The sequence below is a fragment of the Opisthocomus hoazin genome, chromosome 14, assembly GCF_030867145.1.
Source record: "Opisthocomus hoazin isolate bOpiHoa1 chromosome 14, bOpiHoa1.hap1, whole genome shotgun sequence".
Classification (NCBI taxonomy): domain Eukaryota; kingdom Metazoa; phylum Chordata; class Aves; order Opisthocomiformes; family Opisthocomidae; genus Opisthocomus; species Opisthocomus hoazin.
This window is the reverse complement of record NC_134427.1, coordinates 22,257,114-22,269,359: the sequence shown is the minus strand read 5'-3', so window position 1 is coordinate 22,269,359 and position 12,246 is coordinate 22,257,114.

The following is a 12,246-nucleotide window of genomic DNA, read 5'->3' as shown; positions in this document are numbered from 1 at the left end:
CGCGAGTACGTTGGGATCGCCGTCAGCGGCATTTCGGAGCGCGGGGGTGGTTGCAGGGGAGGGGGCCCGGCCGCAGGCTGCTCCGCAGCGGAGGGCTGAGCCGAGGACACGGGCAGCTCCTGTCCTGGTCTTCCCTTGGCTGGAGGGAGCGAGTGCCCCCAGGGAGCAGGAGCCGGGTGCTGCCCCCCGCAAGGCCACGCGCTCGCTCCAGCAGCCCACGGCGTTCCGCAGGTAAGAGAGCCGAGCCCCGTACTGCAGCGAGCCCCGCGACGCAGCAACCGCCGGGAGACCTGGGGCCGTCGCGCCATGGCGTCCAGAGCCGGCAGCGGTGGGGAGCGAGCCCTGTCGCCGCGGGGAGGAGCACGCAGGCACATGTCCGCGTCCCAAGCCGCCGTCAATAACTGCGGCCAAAGAGCTGCGGCTCCAGTCACAGCACTGACATCCGGCTCTTCCCTGCGGGTTTCTGTCTGAGGGAGGGACGGCCGCACCTTCAGCCCCACATGCATGGGAAACCAGTCAGGCAAGGGAATGGAAAAACCAGCAAAAGCCAAGCAGCTCTTGGTGGATGACAGGGTGACCGTGAGCCAGCAGAGTGCCCTGGCTGCCAAGAAGGCCAGTGGCATCCTGGGGTGCATCAAGAGGAGTGTGGGCAGCAGGGCGAGGGAGGTTCTCCTCCCCCTCTACTCTGCCCTGGGGAGGCCCCATCTGGAGTCCTGTGTCCAGTTCTGGGCTCCCCAGTTCAAGAAAAATGAGGAGCTACTGGAGAGAGTCCAGCGGAGGGCTATGAGGATGAGGAGGGGACTGGAGCATCTCTCCTACAAGGAGAGGCTGAGGGAGCTGGGCTTGTTCAGCCTGGAGAAGAGAAGGCTGAGAGGCTGAGAGGGGACCTTAGCAATGCCTCTAAATATCTGCAGGGTGGGGGTCAGGAGGACGGGGCCAGACTCTTTCCAGTGGTGCCCAGCGACAGGACAAGGGGCAACGGGCACAAACTGAAGCAGAGGAAGCTCCAGCTGAACCCGAGGAAGAACTTCTTCCCTCTGAGGGTGATGGAGCCCTGGCCCAGGCTGCCCAGGGAGGCTGTGGAGTCTCCTTCTCTGGAGATATTCCAGCCCCGCCTGGACGCGGTGCTGTGCAGCCTGCTGTGGGTGACCCTGCTTGGGCAGGGGGTTGGGCTGGGTGACCCACAGAGGGCCCTGCCAGCCCTGACCATTCTGTGATTCTGTGGGAGAGAGGGAGAGCGGACAGGGCTAGAGCAGGCTCGGGACTGGGCTGGCCCAGACATGGCGTGTCGCAGCCTCCCATTGCCTGCTGCTTCGGCGCTACCCTGAGCCCAGCTTTTCGCTCCTGCTTACGTTGCTGCTTGCGATGCAGAGGACGCTGCTGCCATGCTGGGCTGCACCTGCCCAAACACTCCTGTTTCTCTCGTGGCGTGGGACTGAAGCTGCTCGGGAGGGCCGGCACTGCGCCGCCAGCGAAGCCTGCTGCTGGGGGGGAGCAGACCCAGAGCCCTCCTGCCCACGCTGCCGCCTCTGCAGGCCTAAAGAATCGTTTGCCAGAGTTCTGCCCTCCCCACCGAGTTTGCAGATGGGAGCTATGGGGAAGGAGGGGGTGGGTCAGCGCACGAGCCCTGTGTGTTGCCCCCAAAAAAGCCCTGAGGAGGAGGGAGGGGGGAGCACACTCGACGACCCAGCATGAGTCCCAGCAAGAGACCGCCAGCGCTTGCTCAGCAGCTGTAAGCGACTGCCATGGCCCGGCAATGCGCTCCTGGCCCTGGCCTGAGAGCCCTCCGTGGCCGGGAGTGCCGCTGCAGCCTGTGGGTACTGCGTCCAGTCCGTGATGGGATCCCTTTAGCTTTTCCCAGCCGCCCCGCATTCACCCAGCTCTTGCGAACTTCGGTCGCATAAAACCAAAACCCAAACCAAAGAACCCATTTAGAATTCCTTTGTCTCGCGGGGTGCCAGGTTCGTTAGGCCGTGGGTCTGCGTAATGGACAAACTGACCCTCCGAGCTGCAGCCGGAGCACAGCGGGACGGACATGGCCAGCCAGAAACTCGCCGAAACGCACCAAAGCTTTCATTATGTAGATGTCAAAGTCCGGAATTCAGGCCTCAGTACGAACGATGCTCAGCAGGGAAATGACCTTAAAACGTGCATCGGCCCCGATTCTGCCGGTCGGGACGCTCTGCCGTGCGGCGCCGCCTGCCTGCGCAGCCACCGGGCGGCTGAGGGCACGGCGTCGAGCGGAACACGTGGGAATGCCCAGGAGCTGTGGTGGGATGAGCGAAGCTTTGAGGCCGCTGTGTTGGTGACACGGCGGGAAGATCGTGCGCAGGGCTCTGTGCGTCAGAGCCGTCTCGGTGTCAGCCGTGTGGATCAGTCCGTGGCGGAGGACGAGCTTTTCCTCTTTACGGAATCAGCCCTTCGATCCGGCTGATGGGGCTGGGATTGCCGATCCCAGTCTGCCCCAAACAATCCATTTTTCTTGTTATTCCGTAGCTGAGGAGCAGCAGCCGGCTCTGCAGTGAGTGGGGAGCGGGTCAGCAGCCCCCGAAGCGCGCGATGCACCATCCGTGCCGGGTTATTAGCAAACCAACAGGAATCGGGTGGTGCTGGGGACGCAGCCGGAACAGCCGGCGTTTCCGAGGGCGTCCCTAAGCGTTGCCCACGGAGGGGTTCACAGTCGTTCACCGCTAGGGAAGGCCACTGGCTGCTTTACGGCAAATACCGTCTCCCCAAAATGGCAGGTACAAATCGTAAAACTGTGTTTATTTGTCTAAATCTCACCTTTGCTACGGAGAAGAGATACATGGTATTTCTTAAATGCTTTTAATGTTCACATCCTTTTTTTTCTCAGCTGTCTCCAAGCAAAAATACGTCCTGGTGAAGCCGTGCGCCGTCTCATTTCAGGGCTGCAGTGATTTCTTACCTCTCGCAGGTCCGACGGGCTCCCTGTGCTCAGCCCGTTCCGCAGGCCGGGCTGTGCAGCAGCAACGGCTCAAAAACATCTCCCTGTCCCGGGAGCCCCAGGGCCCATTCCCAACCCAGGGCCCATTCCCAACCCTCCGGCCGGCACCTCACTGTCTGGTGGCATGCGTGTGTCCACAGGACACACAGCACCTCCCTCTTCTCTCAGTATTGGCTACTGCAGCAGCAAAAGTATCTCCAAAACCGGAACGCTGTGGGTTTTAAGTTTTTAATTTAGGAGCAGATATAGAGAAGTGAAACCCCTGCAGAAAGACTTGCCTCGTAAAGGAGACCTCTGTGAGGGAAGGAGCGCCGTGGTCCGGGGCGTCTGGCGGGGCTGCGTCAGGGCTGGCTCCCTCCGCGGCTGGGGCGAAGGGTGCAAGCCGAGACAAGGGCTGCACACCCCAGGCGTCGCACGCTCCACGCCCCGTTGCTGTCGTAGCGGAGAGCCGGAACCCCCGCAGCGAGAGCCCCTGTGGCTCTGTACCCCGTGTACGGCTGGAGGGGAGCAGACTCACATTTTTGGCAGGAGCTGGGTTGTTCAGAGCAAATCACAGCACTAAGCTGGCTTATCGGAGCCTCTGGGAACTCCGGCTCCAAGAGCCTCCGTGGTGCCTTCCTGGCTGGTCCTGGCAGCCCGGGGAACTCAGCTTCCAAAGAGGAGTCTGATTCTCTGTTTCCCATCTGGAGAAGCAATAAGAGGATATATTGGCGTATTTGCTTCCCTTTTTAGCTCACTTTTACAAAAGCTATGAAGCTTTTATTCATGAAGCAACTACTTGGAGCGTGTGTGTGTGAACATTCAAGCCTCCACAGGCTCGCAGGAGGTCAGAGGTAGGTGGCCCTCGCCCATGGCACAGTTTGCCCTGCGTGGTGACGCCAAGCAAGCAATGGCCAGCACCCACGGCAGCAGAGCCGGGCTCCTCTCACCAGAGCAGCCGCCACCTCTGAATCAGCGAGGTTCTCCCCTAGAACTGCGTAACTGAGGGGAAAACAAACAAACAGTCCTGTTCCTGGCTGTTTTCTGAACTGGTATAAATTGGACCCACCCCAGTGACCTACCACAGGCTTATGAGAGGTGTAACTGGAGCAGGACTTGATCCCTGGGCTCAGCGATTGGGCTGAGCCAAACTGGAAGCCGCTCAGCTCAGCCACGTAGAGGCAATACTTCTTCCTCCTCAAGAGCGATTTTTAAGGCAGGTTTGGTGTCGGCTGGGTTGACACCACATCCCATTCACTGCAAAACACTGCCACAGTGCGACGAGAGCAGCAGCTTCGAACAAAGAAGCCATTTGCAGCAGTGGAAGTCGCTGCTGTCATCACCCCAGCGAGTCCTTTGTCACCGGCTGGTTCCTCACCCCGGGCGGAGCAGGGCTTGGCCCAGCCATGCTGCCCAGGTCGCTTCAATCCCAATTTGATACCGGCTGACCAAGACATGCGATAGCTCTGCCACCACCAGTCCCTCCGGCGCAGCCCAGGCCCCAGGGTTGCCCAAGTCGAACGTTATTTTAGGTGGAATCGCTTTGCGTGTGCTTGTGCCGTCCCACTAGTTCTTTGCTTTCTGTTTGGAAGTTGGATAAATGCGAAGAGGTGCCCTGTGCTGTGTTTTAGCTCCCCAGCAGCCAGACCAGTGCTTCTCCTGTGCCAGAGCAGAACAACCTCCAGGCACGCTCTGCTCCCACCCAGACCTCGGCGGACGGGGGAGCGGGCGGTTTTTACAGCCCCGAATCCAGCAAAGGCCGAGACGGGCAAATGGTGTAAAAAACCCTGCCACTTGCTGCCCTGTCCAGCCTAAACCACCTCACCGGTGATGCGCAGTGTATTTTTCCTTTTGGCCGGAGCCCAGCTCTGTTGCGCCAGTGTCCGTGGGCAGCTGTGATAAAGATAAAGATGAGGAGCTACTGGAGAGAGCCCAGCGCAGGGCTACGAGGATGATGAGGGGACTGGAGCATCTCTCCTACGAGGAGAGGCTGAGGGAGCTGGGCTTGTTCAGCCTGGAGAAGACAAGGCTGAGAGGGGACCTTAGAAATGCCTCTAAATATCTGCAGGGTGGGTGTCAGGAGGACAGGGCCAGACTCTTTCCAGTGGTGCCCAGCGACAGGACAAGGGGCAACGGGCACAAACGGAAGCAGAAGAAGTTCCAGCTGAACCCGAGGAAGAACTTCTTCCCTCTGAGGGTGACGGAGCCCTGGCCCAGGCTGCCCAGGGAGGCTGTGGAGTCTCCTTCTCTGGAGATATTCCAGACCCACCTGGCCGCGGTGCTGTGCAGCCTGCTCTGGGTGACCCTGCTTGGGCAGGGGGTTGGACTGGGTGACCCACAGAGGTCCCTTCCAACCCCTACCATTCTGTGATTCTGTGGAGGACCCTCACCCTCCCTGGGGACACCCAAGGGACACGAAAGCCCGCAGCAGCCAGCGAGAGCCCCGCTCCGGCAGGCAAAAGCTCTGGTGCCCATCACAGGGGTGGGTCCGGGACAGGGAGGGTTTCTCTCGCATCCTGCCAAGGGGAGCTGTAAGCACGCTTCCACCGGCCTTACCAGAGCCCTTCTCCTGCGGGCCGGGGTTTGGGGGTGTATGTCACCAACGCACTGATTGCCTCAAAGTTTCAACCCCCACAGATACAGGGCAGCAAGAGAGGAGCGCCTGGCCGGCCCGGCTCCTGCGGTGGTTTCACGCTCTGCAAAGGAAATCCAGACTCTTTGGACCAGGAAAAGAAAACGGGAGCACATCCAATCAGTACTCGTAGCCGCGGTGAGAGCCGAGCCGGGTGACATGGTCTCTGCTCCCAGGACGGTTTGTGCCCACTCCCTAAGGACTGCGCCGGCTCCCCCCAAAGCCACCCCCTTTACCCCGCCGAGTCGCCGCGGAAGGCAGCCACTGTGCGCTGGTGACGGTCTGGGTGACCGCAGAGGTGACGCTGGCGGGGCTCTGACACGCATGGCCGTTGATCAGCGAGGTGATTCACAAGCTCCTCTGCGTTCTACTCGTGATTTTGAACATGTGCTGCAATTTACGGGCAAAAATTCTTCTTTCTCGTTCTCTGCCAGCCCGATGACATTACAGAAATAAAGCTCAGTGTGTGCATTCATTTGTGACAAGGACCTTGCTGTAATGTTAGTGATCGGCCATTAGTTCTGCAGCGTTGTAGCAGCTGAAACAAAGCCACGGGCGAGTCGCTTCAACAGCAGCATTTCTTCCAGTGACATTAATTCTTGTTATTCCTGTAACGGTGCCTAGAAGGCCAGTGCAGATGGGGAAAGCTTGGGTACTCACAGAATGGTCGGGGTTGGAAGGGACCTCTGTGGGTCATCTAGTCCAACACCCCTGCCAAAGCAGGGTCACCTACAGCAGGCATGCTGCGTGCACGTGCAACCCCTCCACACACTCATTTTAGTAATGAGAAAAATGAGCGCACCAAGACGTGAGGGGTGTCCTGACACTGCCTGGCTCTGCAGCTCGTTATTGAACCTCTGATTACCCCCCGTAGCTCTCCCCACCTTACCCCGCTGCCCGGGTGCCGGGGTGCAAAGTGTTCAGGTTGCACCTGAAGCCTGGGCTAAGCACCCCCCCTCACTTGAGTTGATTTGATGGTTTCGTTCAAATGCAATTCAGAGGGCAGTAAATGGGATAATTAGAGCTCTTCTAAATTCAGAATTATTTTGATGGAGCTAGGTAGGACATCTCTGAAACGCCTTGGGAGCAATGGCCAAGGCAGGGGCACAGCAGCCCCTTCTCAGCTTCTGTTGGTTTTAATAATTTCTCTTCGCATTTAAAAATTTCTCTGTGTGCTTTCCATCGTCTTCACTCCCACACCAGCAGCCAGCGCGGGCGCAGAGGGCCCCGTATCGCCCTGGCCAGGCAGTCCCAGCCCCGCGCCACAGCCTCTTCCCTTCAGCTCCTCTCACAGGAGCAGCAGCGAGACCCGGGGCCCTTTGGCTTGCGGGGCTCTTGGCTTCCACTTGTAAACTCCTTTCCAGCCCACCCCCTGCTAGCTATCGTCTCGTATCCTGCATTAATCATCGTCATCCTCCATTTCCAACTGGACCACGGTGCCTCCCCGCATCCAGTCCTCGAGCATTTGTCTGTGCACGTCCTTCCAGACCTGGGGCGGGTTTCCATATGCATCTGCAAAGCTCCCCCCCTTTACAAACTGTCTCTTGCCACAGTACAGAGGCTGTTATCTCCCCCGCTTTTCCTCCTGAGCATTTTCTCTCGCTTCCTCTGCCTCTCCTTGCAGCCGAGTTTCCACTGAGCTGTCCCAGGCAGGCCTAGACGTGTGACAAGCACTGTAAATTAGCAGCAAGCCAGGCACAGAGGTTAAAACTGCTGTTGCTGATGGTGGGAGAAGGCACCGTTTGCAGGAGCGATGGCCCTGGCTGCACCCGGCGGCACCGAGCTGCTGATGCGCTTGACGAAGGGCATTTGTAAGCTCCTCGTCCTAGGAATAAAACCTGAGCTCTGGTGCTATGAGGGAACAGCTCTGAGCAGTCAGGTAGGAGCTATGACAACAAAATGACAGCAGCGAGGGGAAAAAATGTGTCTCAAACCAGACAGCAAGCGGGAACTCCCTTAGGACAACCGTTCTAATGGCAGGATGACATGGAGCAAACCTCCTCTTACAAGCTGCTGAGAACCAGCCAGACCCAAATCATAGAATCATTTAGGTTGGAAAAGACCTTTAAGACCAAATCTGTGGCCCCGGCCCATCTCTGCTCATTCCCTGGGCTGCAGCAATGGTTCCCCACCACGTTTCTTCCATGTGAAGGTCTCTGCTACCAGCACTGCGCAGCCAGCTCCAGGGTCCTGCGGTCAGGGAGAAACACCGGGTATTCAACGGGAAGGCAGCGGCTGTGCGGGTGCCCGCCCTGCCCTGGGAAAGGTGCTGGAGCTTTGTCCTCACCAGGCCAACCCTGCTGAAGATCAGCTGGACCACACCTGGCAGCAGCAGCCCAGGCAGAGCCTCCTCCAGAGCCCACTGAAGGTCACGGGGAATCACAGAATCACAGAATCCCAGAATGGTGGGGGTTGGAAGGCACCTTTGTGGGTCACCCAGCCCAACCCCCTGCCCAAGCAGGGTCACCCAGAGCAGGCTGCACAGCACCGCGTCCAGGCGGGGCTGGAATATCTCCAGAGAAGGAGACTCCACAGCCTCCCTGGGCAGCCTGGGCCAGGGCTCCGTCACCCTCAGAGGGAAGAAGTTCTTCCTCATGTTCAGCTGGAACTTCCTCTGCTTCAGTTTGTGCCCGTTGCCCCTTGTCCTGTCGCTGGGCACCACTGAACAGAGCTTGGCCCCATCCTCCTGACACCCACCCTGCAGATATTTATAAGCATATATTAGGTCCCCAAATCTTCCTCTGAATTAATCAGGCAAACGTCAGGATCTAATTTCGGCGCTTTTGTCCACGTTATAACCTCTGCTCTATTTCCCTTTTCCCTTTCGCCAGGCTCTCTTCAGCCTTGCTGGCCAATGCCCCCCCCCCCCGATCCAAGCCCTTGTGAACCCTGGTGAGCTGCTCCGGGGGTACAGAGGGCCGGATTCACGCTCAGCTCCAGGCAGCCCAGCCTCCACCCAGAGCTGAGAAGTCGGGGATGAGCAGGGACCGAGCGCATCGGGCTTCTGCCGTCCGCCGAGCGAGCAGCTGGGTCGGGCTTTTGCTCTTTCTGAATGCGATGTCCCCACATAGTCCCCGCTTTATCGAGGTTACAAACCGGCTACTCCTGCTTCATCCACACTTCGCTGAAGTCAGTCAGGGTTTTACTCTTGACTTACAGGATTTCAGCCTTTCTTGGGAAATAAACCTCCAGTCCAAGTACCACATGCATTTCAGGGCAGCTTTACTACTTACTGAGGAAGAAAAAACTCCACCCTACATGAAATGCTCCAGAAAGAATACGGTTGCTTAGGCAGCAGCATGGCTGCCTGGGAAAGCTGGTATCTCAAGTGTGCTTTACTGAGCTAAAAATAAGTTTATTAAAGGAAAACAAAGCCTACATCCAACAAAGATGTGAGAAGGATAACAGCAAAGTGATGAACCCACAACAAGACAGGCGAAAGCCCCTTTTCCCAGACTGTGTGCTGAAACCACAGAAGGCGTGAGGTTCTGCAACTGAGAAACAGAAGGGTTTTAGGAACTGAGTGTATTATAAATAATATTCCCAGGAAACCCTTGACTACAGCAAAGTTCACATTAACAACACAGAATTAAAAGAAAGGGCTACATCATATGAGCCTTACTCATGACTGTACTAAATTCTTACACAATTCCTCCTCGGGCTCGGGGCTGCTCCTCTAGCCTGTGCTCGGGCGAAGCCGTCTCGCACTCACCCTGCGAGGCACATCGAAAATGAGTCACATTGGCTGGGTAAGGGTTGCACAATACAGCCACAAATTAGCAGATTCAGTGGGTGATGCTAGACATTGTCCAACAGTCCTCAGTTCCCACTCGAAAACAAAGTTGGTCTGGAGACTAGAACTTGGGAGAAAAACAAGTGAAACCTCAAAATAGTATGTGGCTGCATGCAGTACTGAACGCGCTAGCGAAATGATTTAATTAGCTTGTGTTAACGAAAAGCAAATTTTTAATATGCTCTCCTCCAGATTTTCATCCTACCAAATGTTCAGATTATGCATTTTCAGATGCCCGAACTCTTCCTAAATCCCAAATAGTTGGAAGCTTCACAGTAGCAACAACCCCAAGAGTCAGTACTTCACAGTCCTTCGACCTTCATCAACGCAGGTTGTTCTCTGGCACCAAACACCCTTGGTCCATGGTTCGTGGGTGCCATTCCCATTGTGCTCAGTTGGAAAGACCCTTGGTGCCCTGAATGCAGTCCCATTGCAGCCCCAGACTGCTTCTCAAAATCAAAGCTCTACATGGAGGTGACCCAAACTGGCCAGCCAGCTGACAGCTGCCCAGCCAAAAATATGCGAGGGCATGCGGGGGGGACAAAACCCATTAAAGGTGAAGTTAGATTTCACTTCAGTGAGGGAAAACCCTCTTGCCTGTCAGTGCCGTGCGGGCTCATCCAGCCTTCTTTCCATCAGAAGTAAGGGAGGGCACATCCCTTCCTGCCCAGCAAACCTTTTTTATTAAAGCCCATCTCCATTCCATATAAAATGGGAGGAAAAAAAAGTTTTCTTTCAAATTGAGCAATCTGAACTTTTTTCTCTCTCTCCCTAGGAGCTTCATTCTTCTCTTCTGGATGTCCGTTAGACTCTTGGAGAGAAAGCGGGGAAGAAGGGTTCTTGTCTCCCGAGAGCAATAGCATCTTTGGCTTAAGATGTCCAGAGAAAGATGCCGAGCAAGTAAAGCCAACCCATTACAATGGGTTAACCTTTGAAGCCGTTCCCTTTGTCTGCTGCATTGCTGATTTGATTCCTCAACTATACATCTGTGTTCAAAAAAAACACTTGGAAAATATTCTGAAGAGAAGCATTCATGCCAAAAGAGGACCTGTATTGTAGCCAGAGCTTCTTGAAATCAATACAAAAAAATAAATACCATTGGAAGTGTTTTTGAAAGGAGACACACTTTGTATGACAACAACTCCATTCCATTTCTAAGTCCCAATTCTCTCACTAGCATTCATCTATGACAATAGATTGATGAAGGGTTTTTTGACAAAAAATAAATTCACCGAGTTGGGCTGCTCCCTGTTATTCTGTTCTGATTGCCCCTTGGGAGCTTGTTATTAATGGGAAAAAAAGATTGCCCTCTTCTTCTTCGCAGAGTGCTGGAAATGCAGAAAGTTCGTATTTTTGATGCATACCAAATTCAGCAGAACAGGAGAGAATTTGATTTTTGCTTTCAGCCAACTTCTGCTATATCAGTATTTCCATTTATTTGTGCAAGGGGCAGCCTTGTCTTCTGTACTTCTGCTTTGTACTTGCAGTTCATAAAAAGCAGAGAAGAGAGACTGCTCTAAGTGGCTGCAAACAGACTTTGGGAAATCAATTAACACATTAATGAATTCAAGAGTGATACCATTTCACATTTCTTCTCCTTGATAACGCCAGACTGTTGCATTGGAGGGCAAAGATTTTCATGGTGTGTTATTGCCGTGAGCTTTGCTAATTATTTTTCTTGTGTTGCTGTCCCAGGAAATGGCCATCCAGCAGTGGTGAGGAGGGAATATACGAAGCAGAGCTTACTCACCACACATACGAGACGCTTGGCGAAACCCAGGGACAAGGGGTCTCAGGTGGGAACCAATACACCAAAGCCTTTCTGGGCCCTGTTCTTGCCCAAACCGCAGGAACAAGGATGCTGCTGAAGAAAGCAGCTGAGGAGCAGGAGGGAAGGAAGAAGGACTGACCTGGGAGGAGAGGCAAAATATCTGTCCAGCGCTCCCCTGCTCTGTCTCTGTCACATGAAGGAATTCTACACTGAGTACGTCAGAGGTGAAAAGGGAGAAGGGAGCTCAGCACAGGGAGGGATGAGGAATTCCTAATCCACTCAGTTCTTCCACCTACTCAGTTTTCTAATGACAAGGCTGCAAAATACGTGGTGAATCGTATTTCCCTTCCCTTTCCATTCGACTCTACGGCCCTCTCCAGGTATCTCACTGCTAGGGGCGAGCAGTGGTGCCAGGAAACCAGACTGAAACAGAAGGCTATTGCTTCGTGAGTCTTACAGGCATGCGGGTTTGGGGGTTTGTCTTCTCATATTTATGATTTTAAATAAATAAAACTGTTTTGATGCTCAGAAGAGAATTGTTTCCACCTAGATCAAACTCATCCAGCAGAGCATCCACAAATGTATTTCAGCTGGGAGTAAGATGCAGAGAATCCCGAGGGATTTCATCACGTAATATTATTTTCATTTCACTGGACACATACGTCAGATCTATCACATAGACAGAAGTATCATTCTCTCTATGGCATTGAGTATGGTAATTCCAAGAGTCAATGGCCAAGCAGCTGCAGAGACCTCCAGAATAAGCACATAATGCTCTTACCGCAGTGACACAATACCTTTGTCCGTCCCAGAGTCAAGCATCAGCGTACACGCAGGCATCAAAGTGTTTGAATTCCCTTCTCCATGCAGGCATCACCCTTAGGTCTCCATTTCTGCCGAGTACCAAGCCCAGAGGGAGCCGGGAGCGGTGGGATGAGGACGGAGGTAAAGCACAAAGATGTGTGGGTGGCTGTGGGGAGAGGAGAAGGGGGGTTAGAGTGGTGTTCAGTGCCGTTTAATTTCTTCATCTCTGACTTAGACTCTTTTAGTTTCTATTACCTTTTTTTAAATGGTCTGGAAGCTGGGAATGGGGGAGAAAAGCCTTC